Consider the following 26,836-nt stretch of genomic DNA (forward strand, 5'->3'; position numbering starts at 1 on the left):
ATAATGAAGTTGCTTCGAGCTCGCAATCAGCATTTTATACACTTGTCAGATACTTCTAAGTATCAAGACAGATGAGAAGGAACAGTCTATTTACTACTTCTGTCGGGGTCAAACCTGAATTGTCTTCAGAACAAAGGAAAATAGGATTTTTCTTATCATCATGCGTAAAGTCCACAAAAAAGCTCTACTTCAACTCAACCGCGGCTGTTTACTTCAAATTTTGTTCAATACGACCAAGTTTTTGTGAAGTGGAATATTTTCTGCAGGTGAAAATGAAGCTTAGGCTTACGGAAGTCGCATACCTTCAGTATCATCATCTTCGCATTGCAGTATTTATATCATTCAACACGTTAGCCCAAGTCAAGCGTTTTGTTGTGCAAAACCACTTAAAATACGTTGTTGACAGTGACAATATAGATGTAAGGCTACATGACCTATCACCTCGTACCTTCCTGAGCCAATTGCAAACTACATGTCGCAATACGGAGAAGTAGAATGCGTTACACCTGATGCTTGGAGACACTACTTGCCGGGTATTCTTATTACTACGTTCACACTACGGGTTGAAATGTATTTTAACGCTAACTTGATGACATTTTCTTGTTGCTAATTTTTAGAACTCTTTTTTTAACTCAGTAGTATTGTAGAGAGGATGTGGGTCGAAAGACCAGTTTCCTCCTAGGGACCATTCATAAATTACGTAACGGTTTAGGGGCGAGGAGGGTATACGACAAATTGTGACATATGAGGGGGAGTAAACTAGAACGTTTTTACCTAAGAAAAAAAAATTAATGGATTTGTCACGTAATATGGGAGGGGGGATGAAAAATTTGTGACATTTTGTTACATGGGGGGAGGAGGGGCAGTCAATTTTAGGCAATTTTTGCGTAACGTAATTTGTGATTAGTCCCCTACTTGACTATAAAACTCAAAACTCACTGAACTACAAACTACGCTATGCACCCATGAGGGGCAAACTCCTACGTGCAAGAACTATAATCAGACAGCACATCATGGACAACCTTGCGCGGAAGGTGCAGAGGAGAATGCATTTCAACCACACTGAACCAAAAGTTGTGGCCACATTTGTAGTAGCTGTTCATACAATAATGACAACCGTAATAGAAGCATCCAGCACCCCAAAATCAACTGTAAGCGATATTGGAAAGGAATGTAATAACAATTATGACAGGTTTACACTAGTCAACCGTAAGTTCAAGAAGCAACATTTGATCGCGGGTACCAAGCCAGTTTCAACGATGGTGAGCTAACTGTGACAACAAAACAAGAGAGTATTGAATGACCCCCGGACGCAGTATGCGACAAATATTTCGCTCTCGCGATAAAAAGTATTTGTTTGAATTTTTATTTTTTCCATACTGTAAAAAATATCTAATATAGTAATATTACAATTAGAATACTTTTTTTTATTTCTGTAAAAAGATAAATATATATTTTTATAAAATTAAACTACCGCCTGTTTTCATTTCCGTGAAAATTCAATTAAATAACCTGAACTTTTAAAGAATGGGCATACTTATTAATACCTTTAGAAAATAAGTTTAATAGAAATAAAAGAAAAATTTCATTTTACTTCTAATGACTCAATTGTGCAATTCTCTTAGACAATTTTTGAATTTAAGACATTTTAAGACAAACAATATAATACCCATATAACCATTGTGATTTGGTAGGTTAGATAAAACGTTTTTTTTTGTTGTCACTCCCAGGATAGAAATTAACAAAATTCTTTTTATCAAATACTTACTGTTCGAACAATTAACCGCGTCCACTCCTGCACAATTAAACCGCAAAATGAACTGTCTACCTCCGAAAAACACAACCTCACATCACTTTCCACTGAAGGCATCAACCCACCCGAGCAGCATAATCAGAACCGACTAAATTAAGCACCAATTATACCTATCAGTTTGCTTTCCCATCAATTAAACATATTAAAATTTTCCACATTCGTTCTGCCAATTTCGTTACTCACAACACTTTCTCATCAGCCATTTCGCCTCACGACCGTGTGTTGCGGGGGTGTGTCGTCTCTGTGTGCGCGGCAGCTACCGATATGGCACCGGAATTTGAATATTTTCCGGTTGTGATTTTTTTCCCCCGAACCTCATCACCATGCAGCAAATTTACACTTCGATCCGAATTGATGTTTAATTACCATTAATTTCACTTGTTTTTCAACGATTCATTTGCCTTCGGCGTCCGGCTGAGCTGCCGTTTATTTGTGGTGGTGCAGAATTTTAATGATGCTTTTTTTTATGGGCAGCGCGGGCGGGTTTCGATATCGCGCCCAATACGCGCCGTGGCCAACTTATAATCGGCCAATGTGTATGCAAATTCGGTTCGGATCCTGTGTGCGCGTCACTAGCGCCAGCGTTCTCTATCTCACTGTTTCAATATTTGTCCGGTTGCTTTGATAACATTTAAAACACAATTTGGTGCAAATAAATCACCCTCTCGGATTGGTGGTTTGGAGTGGCACTGGCAACTGCTTGCCCAAGGCCACGCGATTTCATACTTCCATGCAGTGCGGGTTTTAGCGCACGAAAGCCGACGCGATGTAGTGCGCCAAGAGGGCAGCAAAAACCCGAATACACAAATATCCAGTCGTCCGGATTGGCAGTTATTTATCTATTTTAGTAACACTTGGCCGAAAATCAAACGCTCGAAAAACTGGAGCTGGTAGAGTGATAGAAACGAAACAAAAAAAACGCGGATGTAAATTTCTCGCTAACACTCTGCGAACTCAATCGCGTACGAGTCGTCATAAACAACACGCTAAAATAAATTTTGTTTGGATTGAAACCAGAACCAATCGGCCGCCACCAGCGCTCCCCTGACGGTTCCAACAGAACCAACACGCACAGGCAAACAAATCACCACAGTTTGATTGGCACCAGCAACACCAGTGAAGATGTTATCAAAGCGCAAACAAATTGCCCGTTAAACCAGTTCGTTTTTTAAACTTTCCTCTCCTCTGCCTAACCAACCACGTGTGCGCACGGTCCTTATCACCACTGTTTGTTGATAACTGCAACCTGCGACGCAATCAAGAACGAACGAACGAACGACCGAATCCGATTTCCGTTGTAAACATGCGCGCGATCTCACGTCCCGCTCGATTGCGACTGCCTGACTGGAGCGATTCACACAGTCAAACCGATCGCGATCATCAGTCAGCGCTCACAGTTCAGTAGGCTTAACATTCTGCTGCTCACTCTTCACCCGTAAGGAGGTAAGCTCAGCTCTCTGAAGTTCTCTTTTTTATTAGCTGTTTGCTTGTTGTTGATAATCTTGAGCCGAGGCACAAACCAGTCTCTTGCTGGTAGCTAGGGGCGCGTCATTTCTGGCCTATAGCTTGATGATAGTCGTTATACTAAGTGGAAAGTAAATCGTATCGGATGCTAAATATCATGTCATCGTGTCAAATGGGTGAGGTTTCGTGCCGCATGCAAGGAAACCAAAGGCGCGGGAGCTTCGGCTGGGGTGTTTGGGTTTGGGGTGATGGCGTGGTTTTATGGTTTTATAAGCAAGCTTCGTTTCTGCAGGATAAACTTGGCAATGATTGGCGAAGTGGTGTGCTAGGCAGTCTTGGTTGAACGCACACTATGTAATTTGCTGTATAATGCAGGTATCTATGTATATAAAGACGTTATTCGGGATTGCCACTGCTGCACGGAAAAGCTATCATTCGCCTTTAAACTAAAATATTAGCTGTATTTCAGATCAGATATCGATTACCCGTTTCATACTAAATTTTTTTTCTAGCGCAAAATTATTTTTCTCTGAGACTGTTAAGGTCGAGGAACATGAATAACCTATTTTGATCAAGATAGGTTCTTCTATCGCAGTGCTAGAAGCTGCCCTTTTGTACCTTACCTTGCTCAATACAATACTAGAACATTTACAAATGTCCAAATGTGTGTGTAAGCACCGCAGTTCGCAGGAAATATTGGGCATACCTGTTTTGTAGGACTATCTTGAGCCAACGCATTATCGATCGCTGGGGAAAACATAGCTGTCAAATGGGAAGATAGAGAAGGAAGAAAAGAAGGTAAACAAGAAAAAAAGTGATTTGAGAGGATTAGTTTTTTTTTCAATAAAGTATTGCTGGTTTTAGTGGTTTAAAAAAAAATTGTTCTCGTGCCTTAAATTTACATTGTGAGTAAACAATTATGATGTAATTGAATATCTGCTAACTATAGCGGCAAATTAGGCCCTACAGGTGAATTATATTTATTCGCGCGCAATTCGTCAGTGCCTGAAAGGAATTGGAATACTTACCGTAGGATTATCGTAGATTGAGCCCGTTATCTGTAAATAAAAAGAAAACAAAACCGGGAAGTTTAATCTGTTAATTGATGTAAACGATTTAAAAATCGAATTCGGTGTCGCAGTCGAGGCAAGTCGAGAAATCGGGATTAATTAGAAGTGAAACTATTCATGTATCCTTAATTCATTTGTATACCACTATAAAAATTATTAATTACAGTTTAAAGCTGCGCGAATACGGCTGCTATAAAAACGGTTTGTGATTAATCCGAATAAACTTAAAAATGAATAAACTTATTTTTTACCTCAATGACACCGAGGTAACTGGCTACAACTGCGCGGTGTATAACTGGCCGGACCATGCCGAGGATGAAATGGTTACCTGTGACTGCTGCCGAAGATAATTTCACTTCGGATGCGCTGAAGTTGGTGGCGAGGTAGGTGATCTTTTTTGTAGCTGTCCAGAATGAAAAAGTAAGCCGGATGAAGGAAATGCGGCAAACGTGTTCCCGCGGCAGATAAAGAAAATGCAGGAAGTGGAAAAGGCCAGGCGCTAACTCTACAACTGTTGCAGACGAGGGTTTGGAGAGTTTGCTTGAGAAAACAGACAAGTTATCGTTCTAAGAGTTAGAATTGCAAAAGATAGAGGTAACTCGGAAAAGGCAGGTAGAACAAATGGAGATGGAAAAGGTCTTGTACAAACGACGGCTGGAAGTACAACGAGAGCTGTTCGAAAAGAGACAGCAGGTAGAGCGCGAATTCGAAAAGCAGAGTTTGCAAATGGCGATTGCGGAAGAAGAAGAGCAGCACCAGCGGATTAGAACCGAACTGACTAGCAAATTGCAGCAGCTGCGAATGAGGCGGATCGCAAATTCACCAGAAGGGATACAAGCTATATGTGCATTGGATAAGCCTGGACAAGTCGCAGATGTGAGAGCGAAAAAGAGATTATAACTACTAGAGGTCGCATGTCGCTGTTAACACTGAAAATTTATCATCTCGCTCTTATATATGCTAGGCCCATTAGTTTGACACATATTGCCCCGGGTACACACATGTCAAAGTAATAGGATACAATATGCTAGAACGAGACCCCATGTTTCAGTCCGTGAATACATGGAGACAGTAGCGCTTTACTCCCTCTAGTAGTTATAATCTCTTTTGAGAGCGGCTACGAATGACAATCAGCCGAACGTCAGAAGACCAGGAATTCAAAGCCATTCGAATCTCGATGATGATTCAGAGTCGGAAGCGGAGAGCGAGCACTTTATACGAACGCGACCCCAGCGAGACGCTACTCGGGCAAGGGAGCCAACGAGAGCCCAGCTTTCTGCCAGGCAGTTTTTAGCCAAAAAGCTTCTAATATTTACAGGGACGACCAGAAGATTGGCCAATGTTTATCTCCAGGTACGAGACGGCAAACCAGGCTTGTGGATTCTCTAACGTTGAAAACCTGGGACAGTTGCAAGAGAACTTGAAAGTTCAAGCATTAGAAGCAGTCCGAAGTCGCCTGCTTTGTCCAGACGCCGTGCCTAAGATCATCGAATCTCTTCGGATGCTGTACGGACGACCCGAGCAATTATTGAATATGCTATTGGTCAAAGTTCGGAAGGCGATGGACATACAGACATACATCGGTTTCGGTATGACGGTGTAGCAACCTGAGTTAAAAATATTCAAATTCATTTAATGAAAATTGATCATATTCAGCCGCATTCATTTTCAACATTCAGTGGCGCAGCTGAAAACGTCAAACGAACAAACCGCCCATTCATCCATGCAGATTTTCATTCGTCTCCGATTATTACACGAAGCGCCCGTGCAGCAACGAATCAAATGCATCAAAGTAGGCCCTGGCACCATGTAAGCGATGATGATTGTTGTTTCATATGCTTTACCGGCATTTGAAAACATTTTCCTAGATAAATAGCAACATTAATATATTGTACGATATTCAACTGAATGAATAACATGGATATTTGAATGAATTTTTTTTCTTTTCACCGCGAGTCGCATCAGGTTCATTTTCAGCCGTCAACAAAGAGCTTCGATTATTTTTAACTCTGGTAGCAACTCATCGATTATTTGGAAGCAACTGATCTAAAAGACCACTTGCACCACCTTATGCTGATCCAAGAGTTGGTAGAAAAACTACCAGCTAGTACAAAAATGGATTGAGTGCGCTACAAAAGAAGAGAGCACCACTTAACTCTTCGAACATTATCAGATTTTATGTTGGAGATTGTGAGGGATGCCAGCGAAGCCACGTTGTATTGCGGAGGATTTTTGTAACTTTAAAATCACCCAAGAAGCGGGAAGGGTAAACCGAAAGAGTGCGAAGAATTCCTGAATGCTCATTGCGCTTCGGAAAGTGATGCTCAGTGCGAGGTAGAAGGATGCAAAATCTGCTCTCGGTCAAATCACCGCATCCGTAGCTGCCCCGAATTTTGTAAATTAATTTTGGCGATGTGCTGGGAGGCGATATGAAAATAGAGTCTGTATAAAAATTGTTTGAATGATCACGGGGATTCTCTTTGCAAACTCAGTTTTCGTTGCAATGTCGGCAGCTGCAGTGAATCGCACAATCCGCTTCCACACCCGGAAGAAGCTTACGCTGATTGCAATGTACATCGATTCCAGCAGAAATCGGTGATCTTTCGCACGGTCTCAGTAACACTCTACAATAGGAAGTATGCGATAGATGCGATAGCTTTCCTCGACGAAGGTTCCTCATATACGCTGCTTGAGAAAGTTTTGAGAAAACAGTTGAAGACGAAAGGAGTCGTTCAACCGCTTCGTGTAACATGGACGGCAGGCGTTTCTCTGGTGGAAAAAGACTCACATAGGTTGGATTTGTCGATTTCAGCTCGAGAGTACAACCAGCGCTTCCAGATTAAGGACGCACACACTGTAGAGAAGCTGAAACTGTCGAAACAGACGCTTGATTTGAAAGAAGTTGCAAATCAGTATGTGCATCTTCGAGACTTGCCAGTACCGGATTGTAAACAAAGCGTTCTTCGGATATTGATCGGGTTAAAGGACCTTCACATATACGCTCCACTCGAGACTCGAGTTGGACGCCCCGATGAGCCCAAAACGGTCAAATCAAAGCTGGGTTGTACGGTATATGGTCCGGTACGGAGCGACGATTTGAAAGAAGGGTTTGTTGGCCATCATTCTTGTAGAGGCGTTTCCAATCAAGAACTGCACGACTTACTGAAAGAGCATTATGCTTTGGAAGAGGTAGGAGTTTCTGCAGCGCTATTGATGGAATCGTCCGAAAACCGAAGAGCGAGAGAAATTTAGGATAGTACAACGGTTAGTATCGGTGATCGTTTTGAGACGGGGTTGCTGTGGAAGGTGAACGAACCCAGTTCTCCACACAGCTATGCCATAGCCCTAAAACGAATGAAGGGACTTGAAAAGCGACTTCTAAAAGACGAAATTCTGTACAACAGGGTGCGAAGCACAATAGCTGAATATTTGGCGAAAGGATATGCTCACAAAGCTACGTCCCAAGAATTGCTTGAACACAAACCCTCCAAGGTGTGGTATTTGCCATTAAACATCGTGATAAACCCCAGGAAGCCGGAGAAACTCCATCTAGTGTGGGACGTAGCAGCAGCTGTGGGTGGAGTCTCGTTAAATTTCCAGCTGCTTACCGAATAAGACATGCTCACATCTCTACCCGTTATTTGTCGTTTTCGGGAACGAGAAGTTGGGTTCGGAGGTGATATGAAGCAAATGTATCACCAACAGCGAATCAGAAAAGCTGACCAACAAGCTCAGCGATTATTGTTTAGGAATGATCCTTGCGCGCATCCTGAGGTATATGTTATGAATATTGCTACATTTGGATCAACCTGTTCCCCATGTTCCGCTGAATTTGTGAAAAACAAGAACGCAAACGAATTCTCCTCACACTATCCAGAGGCGTCGAGGGCCATAGTGAACAACCACTATGTCGATGACTATTTTGACAGCATCGACACTGTGGGAGAAGCGATAAAACGAGCCAAAGACGTTCGCTATATTCATTCTCGAGGGGGCTAAAATGCTAAAAATGTTATAGCTCGTTATATTTGAATGGCCCCCAAAAATATTCTTTAAAATATTTTTTCAATTATCATTTCTACGGGTTGCATATATTCAACGAAGTTATTTTTATTAACACATAATTGTTTTTACTTCGAGTATTTTCGACGATATTGTACATTTTTTCATAAACAACAATTTTTTTCAAATCTTCTATAACTTTACTTCTAGACAACGAGAGACAAGTGAACTTTATTTAGCGTTGTAGTACTGATGTAGCATTTATAATTACAACTAAAGTTGGCTGCCCCTTTTCGCTCGTTGAAAAGTTATTACTTTCAAAACTTTTGCTAATTTTTAAACTTTCTAACGACATTGATTACTAAATAGGGAAAATGAGAGCAAGGATGTAAAATATAGAGATCGGAAAACTAGAAGTGGCAGGGTCATTAGAAACAGGCTTAATATCCTACAGGCTAGTCTTTTGTCATTTGTTGGGAATCCATCTGTAGACACAGCCACTACCTTACACAATGTAGCAAACCCGCTACGACTAAGCGCAATGGCAGTAGTCTAATAAAATTCTACCCCGGCATTCGAGGCAGAAAGCAAATGAACAGCAGCAATTTCATTGATGCTAATCGCCGACAGGTTTTCAGTGGTGATCTTACGTTCTCACGGTAAAGATGGACAACTTTTGTCTTTACCAGGAGGCGTTTTGGTGGACTTGAGTGTTTCGTAGTTCTGCTGCCTATGCTCGACTCCTGCCAGCAGATGACAAGATTTAAGATTTTTAGCTTGTTTCTAATGACCCTGCCACTTCTAGTTTTCTGGTCTGTATACTTCACATCCTTGCTATTGCTTGAGTACTATGACTCTAAATTTTCATTCCTGCCCCTACCCAGTAATCTCTAGTTAATTGAATGTCGTTGAAAAGTAAAATAGAAAATGTGACTACATATTAAATAAAATAAAAATAGCATATATCTATAAAAAAATCAGGTCCAATGTAGCTATTCACAAAAGCAGAAAAGAAATTTTCTTTATTTTATTAAATATAGTCGATTTTATATAAAAGTCAATCAATATTATTACTTTTAATTCGCTTTAAATATATTGTCTTTGAGTAAATAATTTTCGTACAAACTAAAATACTATACAAACTTAAACTTATTTTTAATTTGAACATTTCTCTACTTATATTAAAGTCGTAAAGGTGAAAAGCGCTATTGAACAGCTGGCAGCAAACATACAACGGGTTATTCTGGCCGTGATCTAAGGAAAAAGTATGATGTCAGAGAAAATCAAGATATCGTTATTATTATTTATTGACGATGATCTCTCCATCGGAGTGACTGACAGCTAAATAGCCCGCGAAAATGGTCATCGGTATCGGGAGGAATACCGCCGCCGAAAAATTCTCAGTAACAGCTAGCAAATAAATAGGAACGACTAACGCCAAGAAGGATAAGAAACCCTGTAAAGGTGGTTGTAAAGAGATGTAAATCATTATGGTCGACATCTCTGGATCGGTTCATGTCACAACAGATAACGACATTTGCAGCAGATCTGAGCAGGTCAGATATACCGAGAAGGTTGGACAGCAAACAAGAAAAAGCATCAATGGAAAAAAACATGGACGATTAACACAAAATAAAAAGAACATGAGAACAATCCCCACTGAAGTAGTGCCTGCACGGAAAAATCCGATCATAAATCCATGAAAATATGATCGCCATTTCGTGAACTGAACGATTTACGAAAACCGTGACCAAGTTCCTGAAATTATGAGTAATAAACCTCGTATCCATGAAACAAGATCGTCCCGACTATATACATGGCGTTACATTCAAATGTTTGGTTGGGTTACTGTTGTTCGCTGGACATGTTCAGATTTTGTTATGAGTCTTGTTCATAATTTGGGAATACACATCCGACAGTCAAGCGATTTTGATGATTTCCGGAGCTAATCCCCGATTTTTGTAATTTTGTATGACGTTACCGTGTTATTTTATTCATGAGTTTACTATCCGATTTTTACGCCAGGGTAGCGAGATCTATGTTCATGATTTCATGATCTTTGTCGCTATTTTCGTAATTTCTATTCACGTTATCATGAGATTTCAGTCATGAGTAAAGTGATTCATGCTCATAATTTCAGGATCCTAGTCACGATTTTGAATATTTCATTAACGAGTAATGTGATTTATGTCCATGACTGCAGGAACTTTGTCATGGTTTTCATAATTTCGGTTCATGTTATCGTAATGCTTTAGTCACGAGTAGGGATTCATTTTTATTTATGTTCATGATTTCAGGATCTTAGTGACAATTTTTGCTATTTTTGTCACGAGTTGTGTGATTTATGATTATAATTTCAGGACATTAGTCACGATTTTTGTAATTTCTGTTTATCTTATCGTAATATTTTATTCTAGTGCTTACTTTCAAATTTGACACGTGGAGTAATGTGACACGATATCAGCAGTTTCATCGTGGTATTCGTAATTTCTTTTCACGTTGTCGCGATCTATTATTTTTTGGTTACTATCGGTTTTTTACTCGTTGTAACGTGATAAAGTGAACTGGATCATAAAAGTGTGACTGGTTCACGGTATCTTGTTCTGTACACTATATCACGAACACGATTTGTGGCGCTCAGCGCAGTTTTCGTTTTCTGAACCGTATCAAATGAATAACGATGTTCGAGGTCCTAATATTTTTTTTGTATCTACAGCTTGTATCTATTCTTGGTCGCTAGCAGCCGGATATTTCATGAAAAGTGCACGGGACAAGAATGATTCCACGACTAATACTCCAAATTTTGTGAAATTAGTTCACGTAAAAATTTCATTATACTAGATATCATGAACCAGTTTACGAATACATGAGTAATATGTAATGAACTTGGGAACTATTTCACGAGCACGGATATTGGATCGTGAGCAATATACTAGGTTTTACACCAACCGACATAACCCCACATAATGAGCCGGATGAACTTCGTTTGACAATTCTCGGTGGTTTGTTTACATGGAAGTTACGTGAGTTCGATGAGCACCCGTTGCACTCGCACTCACGCAACTGACAAAGTAAACAAACCACCGAGAATTGTCAAACATGAACTTCATTCATCATGAGTTCATTTGTGTTGTCATCTTGTAGAACTCAATTAGGAATCATGAACCTGTTTACGATTACATGAATAATATTTGACGGATTTGTGAACTATTTCACAAGCACGAATGGTAACTTGTGACTATTTTACTAGATAAAATGAACTAGTTCACGACATGTATAACATTTTATAATTTTGTGATTTATTTCACGGGTACGAATGGTCAGTCGTTACTATTATACCAGGAATCATGAACGAGTTCTCGAATGCAGGAATAATATTTCATGATATTGTGAACTGTTTCAGGAGCACGAATGGTAAGTCTTGACTAATATATTAGGCATCACGAATTAGTTTACGAGGATTGAATGGATTAATGAATAAAATTCCGAGTTTCGTGAAATAGATCACGAGAAAATATCCACAATGTTTTGATTTTGCGAATTAATGTGCCTAAATCCATGAATAACATCATGAGTCAACTGAGTTTAATGATCATAAAATTGTGAACTAGTTCACGTACAGCAAATCGATTTGGTAATGACAAGGAAACCGTGACTGAATTTCATAAAACAAAAACAAATATTTACACTATTTCCGCGTTATGAGGGCGTCACTAAAGCGAAATTGAACATAATTATAAAATACATGATTTTTGTTCATAGTCCTGTTTTCGTAGCGTAAAAACGTGAATATTACAGAATTCATGGTACTTTATTCACGCTTTTAGAAACAATGTTTATACGGTTTAACGGTGGCGCCGGATGGATGAGGATGGCAAGATACAGGAGGTTGTTTAGTCGGTTGGATTAACTACTTCAAACCAATCAGACACTACCGCTAACCAATTCCATTCCTTCTCGATAGTAGACATTTACCCAATTTGTTGAGCTGAGTCGATTGGTACACAATACTCGGCCTTCCAGGTCTCATAAAAAGTCGTCAAAGTTTACCCTTTCTTTTATAAGAAACGTAGAAAAATCAAAACCCTCCCCATGAGCATTTTCTGCGCACGGGCCTGATTCGTGTGAATGTGCTTATGTTGCATTTCTGAATGTTTATAGTCATTTCGTTTTTATCATGCCAACCTATGACCTTATCGAAGTCCATCTGAAGTGCACAACAATCTACCAGAGTTGTTATGATGCGATAAATTTTCAGATCAACTGCGTACATCACATTACACAATGTCAATTCGCTGCAAAGGTCTTTCACGAAGAGCACGAATAGCAGAGACCCAAGGTGACTCCCTTGAGGTACACCTGATGTGATTTCGAAGACGTATGAAGAAATCCAATTGGACAACTAGTCGGGAAATCCAATTCGCATCAGCTTTTCAACAGCGAGCTGATAAGGAACACGATGGAAGGCTTTTGAGAAATCTACATACGCCGCATCAATTTGTTGTCGTTTTGTCTAATTTATCAATCAGCGTAGACATAAATGACCGAGCATAAATATACTCCCCTCAAAAGACCCAGACTTCCCGTTTAAAAATATTGATTGAACTCGGTTGGACCATATTTGAGCTTCTTTCGGACCAAAGTTAATCCGCTAAGTATTATTATGATTTTGAAAGAACTAATGCAGACATATTCAACAGTGACAGATATCCCGAAAGGTCATCCAGATAACTTCAGAATTGTGAAATTCTGTCTAAAGCAAGCGAATGGCATTAGTGGCGGCAAGGTTTGTATGAACGACTACCGCGACTATATGCCCGTTTCAGTGGTGTAAATTTTCATTTTCAAATGCCAACTTTCAGTTCAATCAAACCCAACCATGATTCAAACTCAAAGCCTCGCTCAATCATTCACTTTCAATTTGGAGGGATTTTCATAACTGAATCGTACGTCTTCATTTCAAATTGATGCTTTTTCATTCACCAACCAAAGCTGTCATCTGCTCTGTAGAGGCCAATTTAGGTTAAAAGTCAACATGTTTTGCGTTTTCAAGCTTACATGGACAGTAAGAACTATGTTCAGAGTAGTTTTGTTGGAAAAACCTAGTCAATACCCAGTAAAGAGATATTCACAGGGCCAATGAAATTGAAAATGAATGGAAAATGATTGAGCAGGTCGGCCGTTTGAATGAATAATGGAAACGAACAACTGCGAGTTGAACATAGTAGGGCATGATTTGAGATTTTTTCCTCCTTCAAGTTCAAAACAAACTGTTGAAAATTTGCAGCTCTGGTCCGTTTACAAAGTTGAAATCGACGATGGGGTCACCGATTCGAAATTGTGCGTGGATCTACTGAAGCACGGAGTTGGCTGTTTCAAGGTCCCTTTGCCTCATTGAGCGAAGGTTTTTGAATGGAAATCGAACTGGATAGGACAATTTGTGTGGTGAATTACGGTGTTTAATTACGTCTTCTTCGACAAGAATCGTCAGTCTGTTCGGTTGTTTTACCGAGAATCGTGAGGATGACTCTTGCAATGAGAATGCTGAAAAATAGGTATGTGCATTATGAGAGAGTTCATAGAATCTAGGGTCCTAGGAATCTAAGGCGTTCCCTTTAAAGTCGATCTGAGCACTCTTGCAGAAAAACTAAAAAGAGCTACGCTATTCACCACGACAAATCATTGTGCTCTTTTGGATCTTCATGTGGGGATCAGTCAGTTCAAACAGCAGTTGGAGTTAGAACCTGACTCAATTTCTTCTCGAGCAAAAACTGCATTAGTTTTGCAACCCTTTGGTGTTTACATACTCTTCTTTTACATTTCTTATAAAAGAAATGTATAGAATTCGCTCAAACTTTCAAGAATTTTTCCGAGGCCCGGAGGGCCGAGTCTTATATACCAATCGACTCAGCTCGACGATTTGGGACAATGTCTGTGTGTGTGTGTGTGTGTGTGTGTGTGTGTGTGTGTGTGTGTGTGTGTGTCTGTGTGTGTGTGTGTATGTAACGGACAAATTCTCATTCGTGTTTCTCAGCAATGGCTGAACCGATCTTATCCAAACCAATTTTAAATGAAAGAACTAAAAAACAGTATGAACGCTATTAATTTGTTTTTGATTCTGATGTTTAGTTTCCAAGATATGAATGTTTGAATGTGTAAAAATGGCGTTTTTTGCAGTTTTTTTCAATTATCTACCGAAATTGACAACATAGATTAACAATTCATATGTTTTTAGACAGCTTTAACGAATACCTTTCGAACAAGCTATAGATTGTTGAAATCGGACTATTATCAAAAGAGATATTTAACATTAAATGCGGACGAAAGATTTTTATCATTTCCCATTGCCAGAAATATGACCAAAAACATGTAATCTATTATTAACGCCAAAACGGCTTATTTTAGGTCAATAGTATCTTCGGAGAATTTAATGGAGGCAATATGCCCTTTCTTTTGGTATTATGCTTTTGCTGATTAATCCCCCTATGAGTGAGATATTTTCACAAATTTTCTTGGAAGTGATTATATCGAAATGATGCCTTCAGCAAATTTGTAGCTCTTACTTTTGTGAATAACTTTACTGAAGACTTCAAACATCTATTTTGAATACTTTAAAAGTTATGGCTTGTTGTTTGCTGATTACTCTTTGTCGTCTATTTATTTTATAATCCATTGAAATAAAAGCCAAACATTATTTCGATAAATCGAATTTTGTATTTCATTTTTCTATCTACAACCGCTAGAAATAATCACCGAACACTTCCAAGTTGTCTGGAAGGAACTTGATAACTTATCAGTGCAAAAATGTTCATTTGTACGAACCTTCTTACTGCAATTTTTCTAACTTATAACCATCGGATCGATCTGAAACATATCGAAAAATGAAAAGCGAAATTAATAACTCCAAGCAACGGCGTAGCCAAGAGAAGGCTTCGGGGTTTAAGACAATACAACCCCCCCCCCCCCCCCCCAACACACCCAAAAAATATTGAATTGAAATTGAAAATTTATGGATGCTGACTGATTTAATTCAATATTACAATAACAATTATTTGATCCGTAGATTGATAACCTGTTGTAGTAAACATCATGAGGACTTTTGATAAATTGTGTTGATTGGGGTCCTGATATGTAACTGATCTATTGGTCTTGATTTCACAGTTGTCTAATAGCATCAATATCAAATTCCTGCCTGAAAACATTTCAATAGAAAATTCCAGAGTTCTGCAATCAATCATAATCCTCAGATTTATTTTCAAATTGATCTCGCTTTTGTAGAGATGTACTGCCATAAGGGTCTTTATTTAATAGGAAGTGAAGTTAAAATTGATTTAATGTCTATGAAACATAGAACTGCTCACCAAAAAAATGCATAACTTTCAATATTTGCTAAAAATGTTTTTGCCTTTCTCATTCACTCTAAAATTCGTCAATCTAATCCCGACCCGGAGGGCCGAGTGTCATATACCAATCGACTGAGTTAGTCGAGATCGGAAAATGTCTGTGTGTGTATGTGTGTATGTGGAAAAAAATGTGACCTCTGTTTCTCAGAAATGGCTGGACCGATTTGCACAAAGTTAGTCTCAAATGAAAGGTACAACCTTCCCATCGGCTGCTATTGAATCTTTATTGATTGGACTTCCGGTTCCGAGTTGAAGAGTGCAATCACACAGCAAATTCCCATATAAACTGAAATGAAAAATTTTCAAAATCAAATTTGTATTTTTGATGCCAAATGACTTTAAAATGCATGAAACATTGAGATGTTTGACAAAAATTGACTTCTTTAGACTTTGGTACATTTTTGCCTTTCTCATATAGAAAGGTTATGCAATCACTCCAAAAATCGTCAATCATACCGGCCCGGAGGGAGTATGCAGTGAGGGGTTGCTACTTTAAAATTAAAACTAGTTTAAAATTTCTTAACAAGTTGAAAATTTTCGGCAAGGCCTGGACCTCCCGGTTCTTTCTCCATGATCCGCCGCTGGTTTCAAGCGATGTTTCAATATCACATAGTATCTCAAGATCGTGGCTGTCGATCCATTGTATGTATGTGCATTCATTCATTTCCACCATTGTATTGAACATAACCAGCCATGGAATCGTAGTCTGGACAAATGAGACAAGCACAATTGCACCGCTAGGTGGATTAAAACAGGTTTTTATTTTGGGAATGTGTCGAGTTCTAATGCTTACACAGCCAGTATTGAAAAGCTATAGTTAGTGTAGTGTTTTTCTTGTCAATATTAATATTTGATTTGGGAATGCGTCGAGTTGAGACGAAAACGTAATATGCTTAATAACGAGGATAACACTTTCTGAATATAAAGAGAAATTTATGAAAAATGACGATTTCCGTTCGACTCTAGCAGGTTTTGATCGATTTTGATGAGGATTTGATTTTTATTGTATGACCAATTATATGTATAGGTTAAATGTTCAAAAACAGTAATTTATGGTCAAGATAGCATCATTTTGAAACCGCCAATTTCGGAGGGTTAGTATCTTCGATGAGTTTTACAAACGTTAAACAACGTTGACGGTATATCGTCCAAGAAGTATTTATGGTGAATTTTCTCAGGTTAATATTCATGACTACAATAAAGTCTCAACAAATTCGCTAAAGACACGAACTCTGTTACTATTTTCTGAAAAATTAATTCTGCATAATTTTAAAACTTCAAAAATTACGGTTTCGGAATTATTCCGTTTGGACAGTATGATCGATTTTCACCAAACCGAATTTCTGGCTACGCCGCTGATTTCAAGTAAGTAGAAACAAAGTCGTTCTACACTCGTTCAAAAGAAACTTCTTCGAATGCTGAATATCTAACACATTGAAACCGCGATTTTATTAGCCAAATATGAACATATGTTTGATGGGCTCTAGCAGACGAACAAGACTGAATTCGAGTAAATCCTTTCTTGAGCATGTTTTCCTTATCATGAAGATGGAAATATGCAAAAATGAAAAATTCATCATAATCAGAAATAGTTATCAGACTACATCAAGGGACGGGAAGAATATTTTAACAGCTTCAGTTTTTATAAAGAAAAAAAATGCCCGATTTAATCAATGTCACCATTTTGTCAGCCTAAAATACACCATGAGACTGATAAAAATGGGTCTTTATTGTATGTATTATTCGCTGTGTTTCACATTAATAGGTACATTTCTTTTTTGGAGATTTTTTTATTGCATCGAACTACAACAATTTTTAGGTAGTTTTCAAGGGGTTATTTTATAGACTTCTTCCAAAATTTGGCGAACCTATTCCAATTCGTATACCAATTAATTGGTATACTTAAGGGTTTATATGTTGCAGATAGAGAAAATACTGAAATTTTCAGTTTTTTTCCTACACAATATTACGAAAGCATATTAAACAATTTTTCCTAATAAGTTTGTGAAAATTATAAACTATTTGAAATTTTTTAATAGTTTTATTTTTTATTTAACCGTGATTTTTTAATAAATAGTGATCATCACTTAACAACGTAGTCTATTTTTCATAGCTTGCGGTGAGCACGATTTCTCGAATTGCTGAACTGAAAATTATGGAACAGAAATTAATTTTTAGTATTCTTTGCAGATTTAACTCGCCGCGCAGATAGCTCTGAATTAGACCCGCTGGTGCCCTAAGACGATTTCGCTAGATTTTCAGAGCACTGTGCACCCAGTGCATTAACGCAAGTGACGGAAGGTTATCGAAAAGATTCGTGAAAATGAAAATTCCAGTAATGATGATGATTTTCCCAAACGGTTCGTTTTCGAGAGGTTTTTATTTGTTCTTTGGCATTAGGATTAGCGATAATAATTCAAATCAAGGATACTACTGGGAAGTCACCTTTAGAAAAAAGTCGATTTTTTTGCTTTCCCATTGATTTGGTTTGAGATTTCTAGCACTGATGTTGTCCTATGCTGATTTGAGCGATTCTCTGAGTCCTGCCACTATCCCATGTAGTATGTGTTATCAAAAACATCGCGAAGCATCAAGTTCTAAATGTTCTCAAACGATATAATATCCGAAGAGAGTGATAAGAGTTATAAGAAATGTCTCATCACACTGTTAGGTGGATTAAAAACGTTTTTCAGTGTTCAGTTCACTTGGAAATGACACATTATCTTGATGTATTTCATGATTTATTCTCACATAAATTAAACGGGCATGATTTCAGCTGAAACTGTCGCCCTTGGCGGGGGCAAACCTGGCCAACGGCACGCTACGACTCTGATCATGGGTTTAACTAACAACAACTCGTGCTCAGTGATCCATCCTATTAGGGATAAAGCACCCAACTTCGTCATCAAAGCTTCAGCGTAGCAGCGGTAAATTGCAATCACCCAAAACAACAACCCTAGAGCGATCAGCACTGTGATTGAGCAGCTCAGCAGGTTTTGCCGAAAATTATAGATCGACCGTGACACACGCCTTTGTCAGTTCTAAGGCACTTTGATTTCCTCAAATTCAAGCTTCAGGAAATAATAGCAATATGTTGCGCTAATTCAACTGTGCACAATATCTTCTAATACCGTGCTTCAGACCGACAATGTTGAGCTACCCTATCCACCGGCTCTGTTGAACATAAGCCGGTTGCTCATTTCTTATGCTCGAACTAATCTCATCATAAAACCATGCTCTTTATTTCCCTTTTTCTGTTCGCTCTCGGTTGTTTTTATTACCTCATTCGTACCGGCACATAATTTTTTGCCGGACTCCACTCGAACCTGTAAAGGAACGGTGGAATGAGCTGCCACACGCAGGCTCCCATGCAAGGGACCATTCATAAATTACGTAACGCAAAAATTGCCCAAAATTGACTCCCCCCTCCCCCCATGTAACAAATTGTCACAAATTTAGTTATCCCCCCCTCCCCTATTACGTAACAAATTCCTTGAAAAAATTTTTTTTCTTCGATGAAAACATGTTACATAACGATCTAGCTTACTCCCCCTCCCCCCTATGTCACAATATGTAACAACTTCTCGAACCCCCTCCCCCCCCTAAAAGCGTTACGTAATTTATGAATGGTCCCCAACCTGTGCCGCTAAATATGCCAGTAACTTGCGTGCAATAAAGTTATGTTCGCTCTCCCACCGAGAGTGCTTGTTTCGATTCAATGAAGTAGCATGGAAATAGTTCAAGTCCACTTTATTAGCATTATCTGGGAATTCCCGTGCAGAACGTTTCAATTGTTAGTAACACTGTGTCTTCCGGATGTTCTTTCCCAATCATGGTTGGTACGTAGGTAGGTACATAAAGTGACTTCGAAATCGACTACCTGTTGCACAGTCTAAGCGCACACATACAGGCAAACCACCTGCAGTTAAGTTTTTACGAGTTTCTCTCAGTAAATACTGCACATTCCGATTATTTTTATGGTTGTTTGAAAAGTTTTGCCCGAGTGCCACCATAAATCAGCTCGGAAGTTGCAAGAATATTTTGGTGATTGTGGTGGTGGTGGTGGCGGCGGTGTCTGCACAGTCACCAGCAGTGTTGTGTTAGGAACAATTTATGCAAGGGACAAAGGATGGGACCTGCAGCAATAGACCAAACTATTTAACGAATAATTTGCATATAATTCGAGCGCTGTGTAAAATTTGCCACGATACCGTCCGGTGAAGATGGCATATTTGTTTGCATAGTCGAAAGTTTTGCCATGAATAATAATGGTTTAGGGAAGGATGTACGTATAGTTGTAGATTGCTCTCTTACTGTTGGAACTGCGTTTCAATCGGCACTTGCTGCCCGTCAACGGAGAGTAGTGTTCGGTTGATGAAATTAGGGAGAATTGCCAAGCACAGAGAGATGCTGCATCAATTTAAAAGCAATCATCTTGGGTAAGGTATGGTAACTCCGTATTCTGTACGGGCTCTCGACATAAATAACTTGTTAACGTAAATTAACACTTTCATTCACGTCCGTTCGTGTCAATGTTTAAAGATAACATACGCAGGATAGACGTTCATCTTTAGCGTAAAGTTATGTTAAAATTAACGGTCTATTCGAAGGTAATAGGAATATCATCACTAGAAGCGATACTGAGTTTAAAGTGATCGACATAGTTATACCTCTGGTTTGGATATACTGCGTTGGTATTTTAACAGGTATTCGTCCAAATTTCATATCTGTTCTATAAACCTATTCGTTCGAACAACCACGAAAATCTATATCTGGCAGAGTTTAAAGTTATATGGACTTTTAAAAGTGTAGAAAATTCGACGTATCGTTTACTACTGAACAATTTTATCAACCACTGCTCATTAGTTTTCAGTTATCAAAATAATTTAAAAATAGCTACACAAAGTTTCATACTGACAATGGTTCTACCCTAATACCAACTGTTTCGTTATATACTCCACTTCGCTCATCAGCAACACAAACATGTGTTTTCAGCAGCAAAGTTATCTGAACTTTTCCCCCCAAAATACAGTCTTTGCTCATTTGAGAGCTGTCGTAGCAACTAATTGAACAGTTCATGTTTACAAATTGCTCAACACCGGAACTGCTTTCTCGGGCGAAAACAAAACCAAGCACTTTTTTTTTGCACAACCACTCTATAACAATTTAAATGGGACCCTTTCTCGTTGGCACCACACCACCTTTCGGAACTTTCGGAAGGGGGGGGGGGGGGTGTGAGATTTCCGGGGAAAACCACTGACCCAAATTTCTCCGCAGTTGTAGCGACTGACCCATTCAGCTCGGTGATTCCGTATTGTAACTCGGTTTACCATGTTGCAGGGAATGGCCAACCATTGCACGGTGGGATTTTGGAGGGCAAAAATTTATTTGGATTTGTTCACTGTCAAAACTACATTGCAATCGCGCTATGAAAAGGGTGTGACTTTTAAATTTGTCAAATGATATCGTAAAAATTTCACCTAAAGGGTCAGAACGGTAATTAGAACCATCTGGCATTTTTAGATTTGGAGGTGAAGCTAAGTTGATTTTAATAAACTTTTTTGTTTGGGAATGAGTGATTTCAAAGGGCGTATCTCAGAAAATTTTCCAACTATTTAAAGGTGTGAGTATGAAAAAATGGCGTTCGCCGGAATATTGCGACTTTGAGAAGTAAAAACAAAAAAAGATCTTCGTTTTTTTTGTAAATTAATTTTAAGAACGGCAGAACAAACAAACTGGTTTTCATTGTTTGAAAGGCATATCTGTTTGATGTGATTGTTGAACAATTTTATTTCAGTTGTTTTGATATTTCGAAACTAAAAGAGCCAACGACTTTTTCGATAATTAGCCCAGAGGTGCAGAATGATGGAATGATAAAATGGTGTTTACTTTTACTCTTAAGTTGTACGCTCACAAGGTGATAGTGCACACGCAAAAAAAAACATTTACTACGGATTTTGTTTTAGCCATTCCAAAGCGGCAACAGCAATAGCGTTGGAACATAGGAACAGTAAAATTCATAGTGATTTTTTTGTGGCGTGTGTCCTGTCACCTGCTCCGTATAAGTCTCCGGGCAAAGATGGAATCGTTCCAGTTCTATTTCATAAAAAGTTCTTGCAATAGGATAAATTCCATTCACGTGGCGGAAATTAATTGTAAACATCATTCCCGAAGGTAGCTGCGTTACTTATGAGGAGGCAAGGAGCTTTAGACCTATCAGTCTGATCTCCTTCCTCCTCAAATCAGTGGATCGTTTAATCGGTCGGGATGCCAGCTTGGGCAAATACGAGCTTCCTGAAATGCAACCTTCATATCAACAGGAGAAGTTTACTACCACCCTGTTATACAATGTTGTCTACAACATTAAAAAAACTTTCTCGCAAAAGCAAGCAAGATTGCGAGTTTTTTTGTTGACATCGAAGGTGCTTTTAACAACGTGTCTTTCGAATCCATTTTGGAAACAGCACAAGGTCATAAAGCACCTTTATATATCACGAACTGGATACACGCAATGCTTGGCAACCGGTATTTGTGCTTGTGGGGCCGGAGTTTCTGGGGTCCCAACTCGGTCTAATAGGAAGCGGATTCTTTGAATTCCTTCTGTGGTTGACTGTAAAACCACGGCAGCAGATGCGATACTATGGAGGATTAAAAACCAAACCTTAGCTATCGGTAGCATTAAAACAAACACTCATTTTGTTTGATCTAGTCTTTAATTGCTGATTTTAAAATATTTTACATGAACAGTAATTTTTCACTTTTTTCCGCGTGGTAAACATGGCATCCTATTCACATCGATTGTCAAACTTGATTCTCCCTTTTTCTTCGCTTCCTGTTTATACTGGCGCACCGAACTCAAAGGCGCATGGAAAACTGGACCTTTCAATTAGCTTATGCGACACAGATGAGTCGACGGGGTGCTGGTAACGCCAAGACTGCTGTGATCATGAAAAATGTTTGTGAAATTTTTGCACAAGCAACCCTTTTACAAGAGGCTTTGTCTGAATAAAATTTCGCTAACGGAGGCATAATGGAATTGAAGAAAGGGATAGATATTGTTTTAAAAATTGTGCTGGGATTCGTGCACGATTTAAGATTTGTGGAGTCTCTGGGCGTCCAGCAACCAGGAGATTTATTAGGTACTAAACAGTACGCTTCAGGAAAACTTATTATAGTATTTTTGAAAAGGCACATCGACGTTTTAGTGACCCCCTCTTCTTCGCATTTTTAGAGAATCTATTGAAAGTGGCATCTTTTTATCTAGCTAGAACTTCGCGATCATGTTCCTAGTTCATAAAAACGAGAAATAAGCGAGACTTCAACAATTATCGTGGAATTACTTCATTGGGCGCTTCAAACTCATTCCAAGCAGTACCTAAGTAACGATCAACATGGCTTGACGTCTGGGTGTTCGACTGCGACTAATCTGCTATGCCTAACACCCTACATAACAGAGAGTCTGGAACTTAGCGTTCAAACCGATGTTGTTTTCACAGACGTATCTGTAGCTTTGATAAAATGAACCATGATATAGCAATCACTACCATGAAGAGCAATGGCATCAACGGTAGTTTGTTGCAGCCGATCCAATATTACAGATCGAGATATAGTTATTGTCATTGGAGATTTTTAGGCACCCATATTAAATATGAGTAAATTTGATTTCTACGTCGGGAGTACTCCAGGGAAGTCACTTGGGACCGTTGATGTTTCTACTTTACCTCAACGACGTTCATCTAGTTCCGAAGACTCCACGCCTGTGCTTCGCAGACAATCCCGAGATGTTTCTTCTCATTCGATCTACTGACAATTGTAGTTTACTCCAACAGATTGAAACTTTCGCTGATTGGTGTACACGAACCACATTTGTGTAAATCTGAGGAAGTGCTCGATGATCTCAATATTACGAAAAAAGACTCGGTTTGTTATAACTACCGCCTATTGGATACAAAAATTAAACGCGTTAGTCGCGTGAACGAGTAGCATTAGGGATGGCACTGGTGGTTGAGTGGTAAGCGAACCGCCACTCACTCCAGTTGGTCTGGGTTCAATCCCAGCCGTGGTCGCTGGGATTTTTTTGAGGTTAAAAAATCTGTGGTCGCGTCTTCCTTCGGAAGGGAAGTAAATCCTTTGGTACCCGGTCCGTGAGGCCAGATAGTGGAGTCACCCTCCTCCCGTGATACTTGTGGAGTGCGCAGTAGTATATACGGCCTCTAGCAAAAGCAAGTATAAGACTAACATTCCTTCCCTTTCCTTTCGCGATCTACGCTCGAGCCTGGCCGGTGTCGGTATTGATCAATAAATACTTTAGGATTACCAGGAGTTGCACATTGAAAGACGTTTCGCTACTCCCATAATTATCTACTGATTCCCCGTGTAACTTCAGCTAGTCCAGATCGATAACGGAGTGGCAGCCAGGGGTGGTCGCACAAGTTCAAGCTCAAGGATTTAGGAGTAATATTTGATTCACAATTCACGTTTAAACTGCATATCAGTTATCAAATCATTCCGAATGCTGGGATGTATCTTCAGCATTGCCAAAAATTTTACGGATTTTTACTGTCTCAAATCTCGATACTACGCTTCCTCGCGCTCTTTCAGCCCAAACTATAAATACGGTGTGGAGAGCATCAAGTCCGTGTAAGGACGCCTGTTACAAATGTTACCCCGAACATACACAACGCAATCGAAACCTCAAACAACAAACAGCGGTCAAAATCCGAGAACGTACGCTGTATCATCAGATACTGATGAATCTCAATGGATGTTCATTGATTGACAATAAACCGCGTGCGAAAACCAATGTTTAACAAATCCTGGAGCTCAGGTTCCACGAGACGACTGTAAAACTGCAACTTTTCTAACAGAATCAAGTTTGTTTTCACGAAAAAGAATTATGGTTTGGCAAGGGATCTGTTCCTGAGACAAGAAAACCTGTGTTTTTGTGACGAATATTAACCTCGGAGTTGTTAAAAATGACACACCGAATAGGTTTCACCCTTAATAAAGTTCCATGCTGGTATAGTTACGTTTTGACCAGATCTAGCCAGTGGTCGTTGTAGCAAAACTGTTCGAAAATGGTTCAAGGGTAATGGATCCTAAAAACGTTTGTTCCCAGTTTCGTCCAATAGACAAGTCACGAAGGCTCCATGTGTTCAGGGTACCAACATATTTTAGGTATTTATATTTACCTTTAATTAATTATTATGATTTTACTGTTTATGATAAATCTCTCCTACAGTTTATAAACAATAAAATTTAAATTTTATCTAAAGCTTAAGTTTTTGAAGCTATTTTTTATTATTTTTTCAAGTTATTTAAAATAAAGATTAAGAAACATTTAATAAATATCATTTTATAACTCGATATACTCCCTACACGTAGTATGCATGCCTGCAATCAAGTTGTTTTAAATGATAGACTCAATAAATTCGCTAAAGACACAAATTCTGGCAGTATTTTTTGACAAATTAATGCTCCATAATTTCAAAACTTCAAAGATGACGGTTTCGAAAATATACCATTTCGGCAGTAAGTTCGATTTTCATTAAACTGAATTTCTGGTTACGCCGCCAACTCCAAGTAAGTAGAAACAAAATCGTTCTACACTCGTCCACGAGAAACTTCTCCGAATACTGTTTATCTATTATAATATATTGAAAATCCGATTTTATGAACCCCCGATTTAGTCTGCCCCCGATTTTGTCAGCCTCATATGATTGATGGCACGAACAAGGCTGAATTCGAGTAAATCATTTCTTGAGCATGTTATTCTTATCTCAAGAATGGAAATATGCAAAAAAATTATTTTTTTTTGATTTTGCGCTAGGAGACCTTTAAGAGAAATTTATATTAACCCCTTCATGCCCATGTTGTTTGTGGACAACAACGTTTTGACGAACCTATTCCAATTTCTGCGATAGTTTATGTTAAAACCATGATAGACCATCCTAAATTTATTGGTATACTTAAGGGTTCATATGTTGCAGATAGAGAATATACAGAAATTTTCACCTTTTTCCTACACAATATTTCAAATGCTTCTTAAACAACTTTCCCTAATAAGGTTTGTGAAAATTATAAAGTGTTTAATAGATTTTCAAAGCAACGTGCACCCAGTGCACTAACGCAAGCAACGGTAGGATATCGAAAAGCTTCCTGAAAAAGAAAATTGAAGTAATGATGATGATTTCTCTACCGGGTTTCGAGGGTTTTTTATTTGTTCTTTGGCATTAGGATTAGCGATAATAATTCAAATTAAACACACTACTGGGAAGTGACATTTTTGGAAAAAGTCGATATCGAGGTAAAGTTTGAACCATGTACGCATGCAGTTCAGAGGTAGCGTCATATCAAGAGGTGCAATTTCAGTTCTTAGTTATCAGTCGCGTTGTAAATTTGAGTAAACGCTATTGAGATTACGAACTTCAAATAATTTAAAATTTTTTTTTTGATTTTTTTAACCCAGCGCAACAATTATAACCACTTTAGGAAAATTCAGTTTTCCCTGCACAATGCATTGATTTAAGAATTTAGATATTAACAGAGCATTAGCAATAATTCGTTAGTATGACTATTTTATGGGCCACTTTTCCGCTTTTCCATTGATTTGGTTTAGCCTTTGAGATTTCTAGCCCTGATATTGTCTCATGCTGATTTGAGCGATTCTCTGAGTCCTGCCATGTAGTATGTTATCAAAAACATCACGAAGCATCAGTTCTAAATGTTCTCAATCGATATAATATCCGAAAAGAGTGATAAGAGTTATAAGAAATGTCTCATCACACTGTTTGGTGGATTAAAAGCGCTTTTTCCGATTTTTTGAACCTCAAGTTTGTATATAACCCCTTAAAAACCGAAACAAATAAACTACTAATAATTCAATTTTTTGGTCTTTTGGCTTAAGTGCCAATACCTTATTTAGGACTGGTGGTGTCCAACGGGGAAAAACGATCGGAAATGGTGAGTGAAGCTAAGCAATCATGTGAAAAAAAATTCCCCACCCAGAGGCGAGACTCGAACTCGCAACCTTTGAGACTCCGGCCCAATGCACTAACCCTTATGCTATCCCTGGGTATGGTGAC

The 26,836-nt window shown here is 38.8% G+C and overlaps 1 protein-coding gene across 1 annotated transcript in view; it reads right to left on the minus strand.

Annotated features, from left to right (window-relative positions):
• LOC131690864 (CD151 antigen-like) overlaps window positions 1-3,136 on the minus strand; it is a 185,851-nt gene extending 182,715 nt beyond the window's left edge. The window contains exon 1 of the mRNA XM_058976937.1: window positions 1,769-3,136. The gene's annotated coding sequence lies outside the window, so the exon portion shown is untranslated. The remainder of the gene's footprint in view (window positions 1-1,768) is intronic.
• Window positions 3,137-26,836: the final 23,700 nt, after the last annotated feature.

This window comes from Topomyia yanbarensis, chromosome 3, assembly GCF_030247195.1.
Source record: "Topomyia yanbarensis strain Yona2022 chromosome 3, ASM3024719v1, whole genome shotgun sequence".
Classification (NCBI taxonomy): Eukaryota; Metazoa; Arthropoda; class Insecta; order Diptera; family Culicidae; genus Topomyia; species Topomyia yanbarensis.